The sequence below is a fragment of the Oryza sativa genome, chromosome 8 (genome assembly GCF_034140825.1).
Source record: "Oryza sativa Japonica Group chromosome 8, ASM3414082v1".
NCBI lineage: Eukaryota > Viridiplantae > Streptophyta > Magnoliopsida > Poales > Poaceae > Oryza > Oryza sativa.
The window spans coordinates 26,506,266-26,518,785 of record NC_089042.1 but is presented as its reverse complement, the minus strand read 5'-3'; the positions used below and the strand labels follow the sequence as shown (position 1 = coordinate 26,518,785).

Below are 12,520 nucleotides of genomic sequence, written 5' to 3'. Positions count from 1 at the left end.
CAGACGTGTACAATCATTTCTCTCTCTTTTTTTTTCAGCCTTTGGCTACGTAACTAAACCTCTTCTATTAATACTAGTAATGTGCCCATGCTAACGCTACGGCGATATTTAGTAATGACAATATATGTGTGAGCATGATAATCAATTTTTGGCAGATTGGCACGGAAGGTTCGCCACCATGTGGAGCTATTTTATCAAACGACCACAAGTGATGAAGATAATAATAAATGCACATATAAAAAGATATGATGATGACAAAGTTCATTTTATCACGGATTTTTCTGCTTAAATAGTCTTAATAATATCTTGAAATGTTCCCATTTGCTAAAAAGGGGAGATAACCAATAGAAAATAAATTAAAAATATATCTAAAGAGTTTTAACAAACACATGGCCAGTGGGTTGTTAATATTACATCGAGACCAAGCATTTTACCTAAAATATGGTTTGTCATTTTAATTAAAGGTAACTTGCATCGATGCATGCACAACGCAGATTAAATCATACTCCCTTCGTCTCAAGAAAAGGCAAACCGTGTGTTTCCGTGCCAACAGCAAACCGTGTGTTTCCGTGCCAACGTTTGACTGTCCGTCTTATATGAAAATTTTTTATAATTAGTATTTTCATTGTTGTTAGATGATAAAATATGATTAATACTTTATGCGTGACTTATCTTTTTAATTTTTTTCATAATTTTTTCAAATAAAACGGACGGTCAAACGTTGGCACAGAAACCCACAGTTTGTCTTTCTTTGGACGGAGGGAGTATACATTAAGCCTTATCTCCAAACAAGATGGGTAGCAGCGTTCAGTGGCAGAGTCAGATGCAGAGCAATGATTCTCTCTACAAAGAAGAATCACACATTTGAGATATGCATATCCATATTGTCCACTTAATTTTTGGCATGCAACTGTGATTCTTCATTCACAATCAGATGGAGCAGAAAAGGTCAGCCAATCCCTAAAAGTTTTCTATACTATATAAACTTGTGTTGTATTGCATAAAGTCCCATAGACCATAGTACATATGTTCCCGTCTTCTTCCATTTTTTACCAACTCCTCAATTTTCAACACACCTTGCTGTGAAACTTTGCTTTAGAATTCCTTCTAAACACTGTCCTTTTTTTTTTGTCATCGGGAACCCACAAGAGTTCTTTGATTGGTATACACTTTTCTGTTATCACTATCTACATGTGTACTTACAACACCCAACTAAATATATTGATTATATCACCAATTATTTTTTTATCATAAAATATTAGGGGAAGCCCCTACGTGTATTGATTTTATAAGGTTTATTTACAATGTCTCATCATACCTAACTATAATTAAATGTAGACTTAGATCCTCCTTATTCTACAAATGAAAACTGATAACACGGTGCTTAAAATGCTGAAAGTTTAGTTTATTGTGTATATTGTATAAGATTAATTAGAAGCACATAAGATTTAATAGGCACTACTGAAAGCTGTAGCAAAAAGGAATTAGTTTGACAGTTCCTTATCTTTTTAAATGCACAAAAGCAATCTGTCAAAGACAAAGGAAATTCCTTTTTTTTCTTGTTTTTCCTCTTGATTTATGTAATTATGTCAGGTCATTACTAATTTGTATCTGCAATAATGTAGTTCCCATATTTTGGAGATATACAGATAGGGTCCTACAAATAGAACAAATCTTCAAATAGAGCAATCATATTGTATACACCTAATAGATTTGTCGTCGATATTATTTACATAAATATCATTCAGTTTCAGGGAAATGTCAAGTACAGAGAATCATTAAGAGCTTGTTTTTCAGTTGTAAATTCAGATTTCAGATACATTCAAAATGATTTAATTTTATTCTTTTACTTAAAAAAATGATCCATCTTATAATGCTATCACAACTATTTTATACGCTCTACAAGGGTCCATATGTTACTTCAATATAAGGATGCAATCATGAATTCATCATATACAATACCTCTAAGTGATTCACCAGTGATCCCAACCCTACAAGGATCAACATCCTCCCATTCACTGAGATGATCTCCAAGCTTTATCAAGTCCCACACCTGAAGATGTCCAAATTTGGCACTGCAGCTTATACTATACCTGTGTATCAAGTTCAAACTATGATATATCAGATCATAACATCAGAAACAATTGTTTGAGGGAGGCAAAACAAAATAGCAAATCCAGGATTCAACGGAAAATCCTAATACAGTAGAGCGCAATGATGCTATTTCGTCTGGGCTAACACCAGCATCCATGACTTTTAACCCATGAACAGAGGCAGACCAGCTCAAATTTACAGCATATTGTAGAGTCTGATTAAATATTTTGGATACATAAACTCCTGCTTATATCCCATTCCTCCAAGCTGATTTTAGTGCCTGTGTTTAAAACCATGAAAATAAGAATCAAGTCAAATAATAACCATGAATATGATTTTCAAACAATCATGAAAGGATTTTGAGTATAATACATCTATGTAAGTGCTGTTCTTGCTAGCTGGCCCTTTCACCGTGATAGCAAGAATTGATGGCAACATAGATTTTTTTTAAAAGCAACAACTAAGAGTTTTTTTACCTCAAGCAGTGGAGGCAGCTATTCGTTAAGTTTCAGAAGAAGCACAGGTACACGCCCTTGTTGAACTAAGTATTGGGGGGAACAATATCTAATTCTGTAACTTAGGAAATGAGCTGATGAATGAAGCCAAGGAAGTGTGCATTGTCTCCCAGGTTATATAATGTAGGTACAGAATAGTGCATGTGAGCCTGGATATCACAATAGAACATAATATAAGCATCAAACTGTACACAGGTGGCCTTTTCAGGAAGAGTCATGGCTAGAATAGCGATGCATTATTCACTCCATGAGTGAAATTCATGAATTTCATATATCTTTATCCAACAAAGTTGGTAATGAAAGGTACATATTAAGACAATAACCACATTAATTATTTGTCTAAAATTTTAAGCAAGAAAAATCACAACCAAACTGTTATGATCCATTTTACTTTGGTTCTTCTACAATCTCTCAGGGTGGCTCAAATCAAACTCACCACAAAGAAGAAAATAAAGTGCTTGTAGCATCCCCTTCACTAATAGTGATCGACATAGCAATGTATGGCTATGTACCTCAGTAATAAGGTAGAAATTTTCTTCAACCAGCTTCTCGTGGAAGTTCCTCACCTCCTTCCTCGATCATGATTGCATGGCCTGAAATTTTGCACACATAACTAAGAGCCAGTGCCAACAACCCTGCTCTTACGAAAAATCCTTTTCTCCAATGGAGGATCCGGACCTCGCTCTGCCCCATCAACGGCATCCCCTGGTATAACGAATTAATGGATCCTTCACCGGAGCCCCTTGTTCCACCGTGAGAGGCACTGGCATGAACAAATCCAAAGCCAAACCCAGCCATTGATCAGGACACTCAAAATCGTAATCCCAGTTGCTAATTAAGCGGCCACTCTGTAGATTGCTCACACTACTCCACATGGCAGAGGGAAAGGAGGAGACCTTGGATGTTACAGCGGCGGCTGAGGAGGACGTCGAGGAAGTTCGCCCAGAGATCGGCGCCAGCGCCAGCGGCCTCCGTTTTTCTCTCTCCGCCGCCGTGGCGGTGGCGGTGAAGTGGGAGTCACAGGTGTTGAATGTGCCGTTTGGCTTGGAGCAGCGGCGGTGGACTTGCCACTCAACCACTAACTCCACAGAGGTAGCGCTGGCCGCACGACAGCGACGGTGGGTTGCCCGAGGAGGAGATCTTCGCGTCTACGATGCCGGTGAGGAGGATGCGATATTCCTGGCGCCGGCAGGGATGACCCATGGCGATGCGCAGCATGGAGGGCTGCCCACAGCGATGGGGACGACGGACAGAGGGTTGGCGTTCCGATCTGGACAGCGTCACCGGTGAGTTGGCTGAGGAGGAGATCTTCGTGTCCCGTCGGCGCCTCGGCAATGGCGATGCTTCTGTTCGAGTCGGATCGAGGGGCGCGGTGATGACGGCGATGGTGACCGGCGTAGGGGCGGCGGACTGGACGACAGAGATCGCGATCGGTGTACGGGCGGCGTGGAGGCGGCGAACCAGCGAGGACGGGAAGATCCAAAGGGGAGAGGGAAAGTGGGAGGTGCGTGAAGGAAGCGCCGGTCGGGATCGCGTGACGAGGACAGCCGGCAGCCGGCGGCGGTGAAGGGAGGGGGTGCGGGAAGAATGGACTGGGTGGGGGAGGACGGCGATGGCGGCGCTGGGTCGGCGACGTGGTGGGGGGACGGCGATGGCGGGGAGGATGGAAGGCGACGGCGGTGGATACGATGGATGCGGTGGATGCGGGCGCTGAGATTTAATTGGACGCAGCGATGAGAGATGGCGTACGACATGGCGGCGATCCCGGCTTGGTTCCCTCTCTTCCTCATCTACGGCCGGCGGCCCCGCCGAGGCGCCGACGTACGTCGCCCTCCTCCTCGACGAGGCCGCAGCCACGGCCACGATGGCAACCGGCTCACCGTGACCTCGTCTACAACAACGTCATCTCCTTCTTCGGTCGCTTTCACTAATGGCCGGTTTGGTTGAGGGGAGTTTCTAATAAGGGATTGGAAGTTTGCAGGGATGAGGCTATTAACTGTTTTGTTTGGTTAGGAGATATGAAAATTTTGGTGGGATAGGGATGGGGAATTAATAAATGAACTCTCTCCTTTTTAATACCTGGGTAGGGGCTAGTAATTGGGACTTGGGAGGGAATTTCTCGTTTACTTTGCCTAAACAAATCTCAACCACTCGTTTTCATTAATGACCTAATCTCCAACTAAACTCCCTATCAATTTTCACCACCTCTACCAAAGAAGATATCGGGATTAAAAATTAAATTCTCATCTTAATCTCACCATAATTCTCTTGTGTAAACTCCAAATCATCTTCCCTCAAGTTACCAAATAAGCTGTAAGCTCTTGATCCTAATATCCCATCATTCAGCCACAAAAAGGAAAGAGGAAAATAATTGAAGAGACTAAAACACAACATAGTTGGTATTCACTAGTGATTAAGTAGCTAATTATATTTTTTAAAATTACACAGTAAAACGTAGACACTCACAACACACGCACACTCACCCTTATGAAGGCACGCACGCATACCCTACCCCTATGAGCATCTTCGAAGACTGGGCCGGCAAATACTAGAGATTAACGAAGTCACCATAGCCACCTCGGTGTCGACGGATACGCCGTCTACCACTGAAAGCACAATGTTGTTAAATCCTGGAAAATTCGCACCTATGGAGAGTCGAATCTATAATCTAAGGTGTTACAGAGGCTGAGGCTCTTGTAATCATTAGACTACAATCAATTTGAGAGGGTGAGAAAATTATACTATTAGTTGGTGTATACAGTTGCATGAAAGATGATAAATGGAAATGTTACCAGTTATCACTTGGACGATCGTCCTACTGTGAATAATTTTTTACGAGGAAAATGTCCATCATGGCTCCATCAACTATTGGCCAATTTTAGTTTGTATATTATTTAACCATAAAATCGGGTATACCATCTCCCTTAAATATTAAAACTGCAAAACACAATTTGCACAGGTATGCCCAAAATAGTCGAGGAAATCATTTTGCGCTATTTTTATATGTTTGTTGGAGATGATATACCCAATTTTACGGTTAAAGTATATATATCAAATTCGATCAATAGATTTTTTTTATTACACGGTAGGCGTACACGCGTAAACATCACTACATACATAACACCACACTCACACCCCCACTCTAAGAGGCAGAAACCAGTAGTATATCCCTGATTTCACTAAACCTCTTGAAACTTGAAAACACACCAGCATGTTCGTATTATTTTTAGGCACCAGAATTCGTTGAAGAAGTTAAAATGGAACTTTTGGCTTTTACAATAGATTACACTAATTGTGCCTTGCGTTAATTGAATTAGCACGGGAAGCTCGGCCCAAGAATGTAACTGGGCCACCCATTCCCGCTGCTACCAGCGCCGCCATCAGGTTAGGTCGCCGTCGCCTCCATCCAATCCAATGGAGGAACCCCGGCGGCGTCCCGATTGGATCCTCTTGGACACCACCGCCGTCGCCGGCCGCCACAGCGGCAGCAGCACCACCACCACCGCGCGTGAGAGACAGCCGGAGGCATGGATTGCTGCTGTTGATATGAAGAATGGCTGAGTGCAAGCTGTGGAGAAGTTTTGTGATTTTTTTTTGCCGGTATGACCAAAGGAGGTAATTCAATGTAATTAAGATAGGAAGAAAAAGTTACAAGAAAAGTTTTACATCGACAACTGGTTGTCGAGTAAGGATGTGCACCATAACACACGCCCCGAACCATGTGCCAACTGCCCAAACACACGATACAGAGAGGGAAACCAAGCACCGAACAGGCCATCGTTATGCGAGACCGATCGCCACCAGACCAACAACACCACCACGACAAGAAGACTCTAAAACGACGCCCTCATAAGGGTCACGACGCCGAAAGACGCCATCGTCATCTGTCCAAAGAACTGGACAAGGTTTTTACCTAGAGCTCCTTGCCCAGGGGTACCTCAACAATGCCCTCAGGAGGGTTACCACGTGTCACGCCCTGAAGTTCTCCTTTTTAGCTTTAAAATTTGTTAAATAAATCGCCTAAATAAATTGTTGAATTAACCTAGAGTTGAATCCTTAATTAATAAATGCAAATAATCATCGGAATCGGCATGTGAAATTTTTCTTGGATTCTACATGTCAAAATATGCTAACAGGATTTTTAGTGGAATTTTTAGAGCCTTGGAAATAATTTTAACCAATTAAAATAAGCAAAGTGCAATATTAAATTCCTAGGAAAATCCTTTTTCCTTTTTATCTTTTCTTTTCCCTCCTTTTTCCTTTTCTTGGGCCGCCGGCCCATTTCTTCCCGCGCCGGCCCGCTCCTCCCTCCCACTCCCGAAGTTCACCCGGCCTCCCTCTCCCTCTCGGGCGCTGACAGGTGGGGCCCACCTGTCAGTCCTTTCCTCTTCCTCCATCCGCCCACGCCGGCAACCGCCGAAACCGCGCGCGCTGCTGCCGTTTCCCGTCCTTCCCGCGCCCACTCCTCCCCACTCCGTGCCGCGCCCACGTCGTCGCCCCCTCTCCGCTCCTCCCGCTCTCGCGCGTGCCCCGCAAGGGCGGGGTACGGTTTGAATCCCCCCTCCCTCTCTCTCTCCACCTCCCACGTAGCCGGCGAAATCGGGAGCACCCCGGCCACGTCCGCCACTCCCGAGCCCCAATAAAGCTTCCCCGCACTCCCTTCCACCTTTTTCCTCTTTCCACCGCTCCCTCTCGTGCCCTCTATCGCTCCCGCGCCGCTACACTCGCCGCTACACTCGCCGCCGCCCTCCTGCCGCGCTCCGGCTGCCGCTAGCCGTCGCTAGCCGCCGCGCCGAGCCTCACCGTCGACGCCGCCGCATTCACCATCCCATGAGCCGTCGCGTCCACCATCCGCCCGGCCAAATCCACCGTCGGGGCCCGCTTCTCCCCGCGCGCCGGTGAGTACCACCATTGCCGCCGCCTTCGGCCATGGTTTCCGCCCGCCGTAGACCACCCCTCTCCCTCTAATCCTTCCCATTTTGTTCCCTAGAAGGTCCCGGAGATCGTCTGCCCGTCGCCGTCGTCCTCCCGTCGCTTGTCGTCGTCGTTCGCCGTCGTGTCCACTCGCGCCGGCCAATCTCGGTGAGAAACTCCCCCTCCTCCCTCTTTCCCTCTCTCTCGTGTGCGCCGCCGTCCTCCGCGCGCGCACCATCGTCTTCGGCCACCGCCGCCGCTTTTCGCGCCGTCTGCCGTCGCCGTCCGCGCCGCCAGTTGCCGTCGCCGGCGACCGCGCGTGCCGCCGTCGCTCGCCATGCTTGGCCTGCCGGCTTTGAAGCCGAGCCGAGCCACCAGCCGCGCCCCTCCCGCCTTGTGCCACTGCCAGTGGGGCCCACGTGCCGGCGCCCCTCCCTCTCTCTCTCTTGAGCCGCTGACCCGTGGGGCCCGCATATCGGCGCCGCCCCCTGCTGACGTCAGCCCTGGGGCAATATTGCGCAATAAATACATTAAGGCTTTTCTTTAATAGTAAAAACACAGAGAATTTTCTAAAAATCATAACTAATTCATCCGAGCTCCGTTTAAGTCCATTCAAGTCTCAGTAAATTCATAAAAATGCATAGAATCCATTAAAAATGGTTTTGTTTCCTGTTTTAGTAGTCTTATAGCCTGTTTTGCTTGTGTGCTTTGTTTGTCGCGTAGATTTCGGCCGTTTCGTCGATCCACGGTTTCTCGAAGACGTTGCTGTGGTCTCATCAGTGCGAGAGCAAGGCAAGTCATGCATTATAATTGATCATATTGTACCCAATTTACAAATGTCCCGCTTTTCTATTAAATATTGCATCGTTTTACAATATCACGTGGGATGAGTCCTACTACTCAGCCATATATTGTTTACCTTATGCCATTGCTAACTCGGGTATTAAAATGACTAGATGTTGGTTTGGGAAATGCTTAGCCATGCTTAGTTCTACTAGTACACAAAAAGGGAATCACATTAAAGCATAGACTTTAATTATTGGCAATAGCTTTGGATCAGTGCCACCGTAATGGTGTTGGCTTATTAAAATACACTACACGGTGGGCTGTGGGTGCATGGTTTTGCTAGTTGTGCCCATGGCGATTAAGGACCGGTTCGCGGGAAACCCTGGAAGAATTTATCGTGCTTACCACAAGCCAGCGTGGGCAACGGCTGGGCTTGTAGTGTAGCTTTTCTCTAGCCGACGTACCCAGGCGAGGGTGGGCGTGATGGAGTTGGGTCGGCCGAGGTGTCCGGTTGATCGGCTTCTGGATTCACTGCGGCACGAAAGGGGGGCTGCCCGTTGCCTGCTGGGGACGGGGGCGAACCCTAAGGTGTGGTGCGATCGGTTAGAGGGGGGTTATGCGAAGGGTCCTGTCACGGCCTCTTTCCGGTATGTCGTGGTGGCATGTCGGCGCACGGAAACGTGTCGTGGGGTTGTGTCTTGTGGGTACAGTTGTACACCTCTGATCAGAGTAAAACTATTCGAATAGTCGTGCCCGCGGTTATGGGCGATCGACCAGATTCACCGTGATTAGTCTCACCCCTAGTTTAGCTTAATGAACTGGTGTAGTTCAGGTGGTTGGTTGGGCCTGTTGCAACGTGGTGTAGCGTTGGACAGTGACGGGTTAATACTGCTTAATTACTACAACTGTTTTTACTGTTTTCAACTACTGGTTTTAAATGCCTGCTTTATGCAAATGAACCCCGTAACCTCTTTTGGTTATATCCTGCATCATACCTCCTCTTCCGGTATGACTTGCTGAGTACAGTGGGTAGTACTCAGTCTTCCTCTCTTTTCCCCCACACCAGAGTTGAAGTCCTTCTCAGTTGAAGATGTCTCGAAGAGGTTGGTTTCGTCGCTGCCGTCAAGGATGCCTGTGGAATGGAGTCGTCCGCTGCAGGAGTCAAGTCTTCAGGCTCAGCTCGCTTTTATCTTTTTCCGCTGCATTTGTAATCTTTTATATTTTTGTAAAACGTGGATCTGTATGTCAATAGTTGTCGTTTGTGTATCCTGGCTGGTCCTGGACAGGGGTTTAATGCACATTCAGCTTAGAAATTCTGGTTCGTGAATTTCTGGGCGTGACACCACGCCTGAAGGCGTAGCCACTGTTGGCCCAAAGAAATTGCGCTAAGCTTTCACTCGGAACCCCCAACTGCCGTGGTTCGTCGCCCAATCCGAATCCACCATCTAAACATCGCGTCAACAGTGGCACATGGCTTCCGCCACACCCGACCGATGCCCTTCCGCCAGCTAGCTTCGAGTCCTGCCAACAACAAGACTGCCACCACACCGCACCGACGCCCCTCCGTCGGCCGACTTCATCAAACCGCCACCCTGAGAGCTGGCCCGGCTAGCTTCGAGTCCTGCCAACGACAAGACTGCCACCACACCGCACCGACGCCCCTCCGTCGGCCGACTTCATCGAACCGCCACCCTGAGAGCTGGCCTGGCTAGCTTCGAGTCCTGCCAACAACAAGATTGCCACCACACCGCACCAACGCCCCTCCGTTGGCCGACTTCATCGAACCGCCACCCTGAGAACTGGCCCAGGACCCCTCCGTTCCACCACCCGCCGGCCGCCTCGCCAAATCTGGCTGAAGGAGAACCCGGGACTGGGTGGCACTGCTTCGGTACCCTGAGCTTCCCCCGCTAATGAGCAGCCACCTCAATCCAGCCTAGAAACTCCCCGCAAAGAAGGGGAGGAGCTCCAGGAAAGGCGAGGGTGCCGACCGGCAACGAGGAAGACGACCAACCGCCGCCAGCTCCCTTTGCACTGCCATCTGGCCACCAGCGCCCCCGTAGCCCGGCCGCCGCACCTCACGTAGCCATCGCGGCGGCATTAGCAAAAACGGAGCAAGAGGCCGCACGCCGGCAGTAGCACCCATGGTGTGCACGTGGCGGGCGTGCTCTACCGTGGCTGAGAAGGACAAGTAGCAGAGGGCTAGGGTGCCACCCCTAGCCGCCGAGGACACGGCCGGCCGCCGCGCCCAGGCTGCATCGCTGAGCCGCCGCTGCCCTCCGCTGAGCCGCCGCCGCCGCCCCCAGACGCCCACCGCGTCCGCGCCCCGGGCTGGCCGCACGCCGCCACCACCACGGCCGCACACCGCCAAGCCGCCCCTAGCCGCCGCCGCACCGGATCCAGGCGAGGGATGGCCGGATCCGGGCTTTGGGGCACCGGATCCGCCTCCCTACACCTCCCCGCCGTCGCCAAGGACAAAGCCGGTGGAGGCTTCGTCGCGCGCCCTGTCCACGTCGCGCCGAGGAGTGAGTCGCCGCGAAGAAAGGAAGGCCTCACCGCCGGCGAGAGCTCCGGCGGCAGTGAGGTGGGGGGAAGAAGTGGAGGCGGGCAGCTAGGGTTTCGTCACCCCCGAGCAGCCCGCGCGAGAGCGACCGGGGGGGAAAATATCCGTGAAGTTTTGTGATCAAAGACAGCTTTGGTTCAGCTATCATCTATCGCCAAGTATATGAATACAGATACTACCTCAGGTAATTAGTTAGTTAGTTTCCCCGCAAAAAAAAATTAGTTAGTTAGTTTATTGTATTATTTCTTAAAGAAAATGCTTGCTCCTGCCTCCTGTGATTTGCATGAACCATCTATCGCGTTAGTATGATTTCCAAGTATATATGAGTCCATATTGTACCTGGTTAGTAGTTTATTGTGTTATTGCTTCAAAAATAAATGCCTACGCCTGTGACTTCCATCTGCTCAGCTTGCTTTTCAATAAACTTTTTATCCATTACAATTAGTAATGCGTGAGAAACACCCATGGTTTTCTGGCTAACTTGTGGTAAGCTCATTGGTCTGGATTCGAAGTCTCACCCCTTCTATTTATTTGGTATTAGGCCATTCCTTAATATTCGTCGTTGCACCTATCAGTGAAAATGCTTTTGTTATTATCTGTTTGGTTATTCTACATCTCTCTCTCCAATTGTTCTTTTAATATTTGCAATGTACCCATTGGTAATAATTTCGTACTGATCTATGGTGGTAGAGAGTTACCATCACCACCTACTTTTTAAAAATCTTTTTTAAAGGTTAGTGTCACTACATTTTTTTTATGCAACAAAATGGCGCAAGATAGCATGTTGCTTGAATTAATCGACCGGATGATGAAGCGAAGTTATATGGTAACAAACTAACAATTGCAGTTTTCTTCTTGAGAAATTAAAATCCTTACTCGCTGATTTGCAAATACTTGTGGCATATATATACATGCAGGGGATAACTTTTATAAACATACAATGCAAATATTTGACTGCATAGACATTGACACATATTTTAAAAAACGCACGATTACTTATGGAGAAGGAATAAGTCTAGGAAAAAGTCTAAATATCCCCCCTTAAACTTTAGATGAAAGTCCGTTTAACACCATAAACTTTAAAACCGGACATCATCCAACCCCTTGAACTTTGTTATGCCATCCATATACCCCCTAAGGTGGTTTGGGTTTTGGATGATGGTTTTGCATGTTTTGAAAGCTTAAACGACCAATTTTGAATAACTAATATAACTTATTTGCATATCATCAGTTATAAGTCATTAATTTATCCTTATACAATGATATCATGCTATTATTAAGTTGGTACTTGTTTATAAGTGAGAGCCAATAAGAAGCATGTGATCAAACTCATCCAACTTATATACAAGTTAGAAAAAAAAACCACTATGCAAAACCACCTTAGGAGTTATATAAATGGTATTATAAAGTTTAGGGGTTAAATGTCCGGTTTCAAAGTTCAGGGTGTTAGATGGACTTCCATCCAAAGTTTAGAGGGTTATTTGGACTTTTTTCTAAAGTCTAATATAAACATTTTACAACTTTTGTAGGTTCAGGATTCCACACTTATCATATTAAGTACAATAGGCACTTTGTGTTCATCTTAAGAGTTAATATTAAAGTATTAATAGTATTAAACGCTCCCAGCACTATACCACCGACCATTTTGTTT

At 46.8% G+C, this 12,520-nt stretch overlaps 1 long non-coding RNA gene across 1 annotated transcript; it reads right to left on the bottom strand.

Annotated features, from left to right (window-relative positions):
- Nucleotides 1-1,821: 1,821 nt before the first annotated feature.
- LOC9270669 (uncharacterized) lies at nucleotides 1,822-4,529 on the bottom strand. Its single transcript, XR_003243703.2, has 5 exons — nucleotides 3,506-4,529; nucleotides 3,288-3,372; nucleotides 3,122-3,202; nucleotides 2,571-2,758; nucleotides 1,822-2,374 (listed from the first exon to the last, which is right to left on the bottom strand). It is a non-coding gene; the product is annotated as an uncharacterized lncRNA (long non-coding RNA).
- Nucleotides 4,530-12,520: the final 7,991 nt, after the last annotated feature.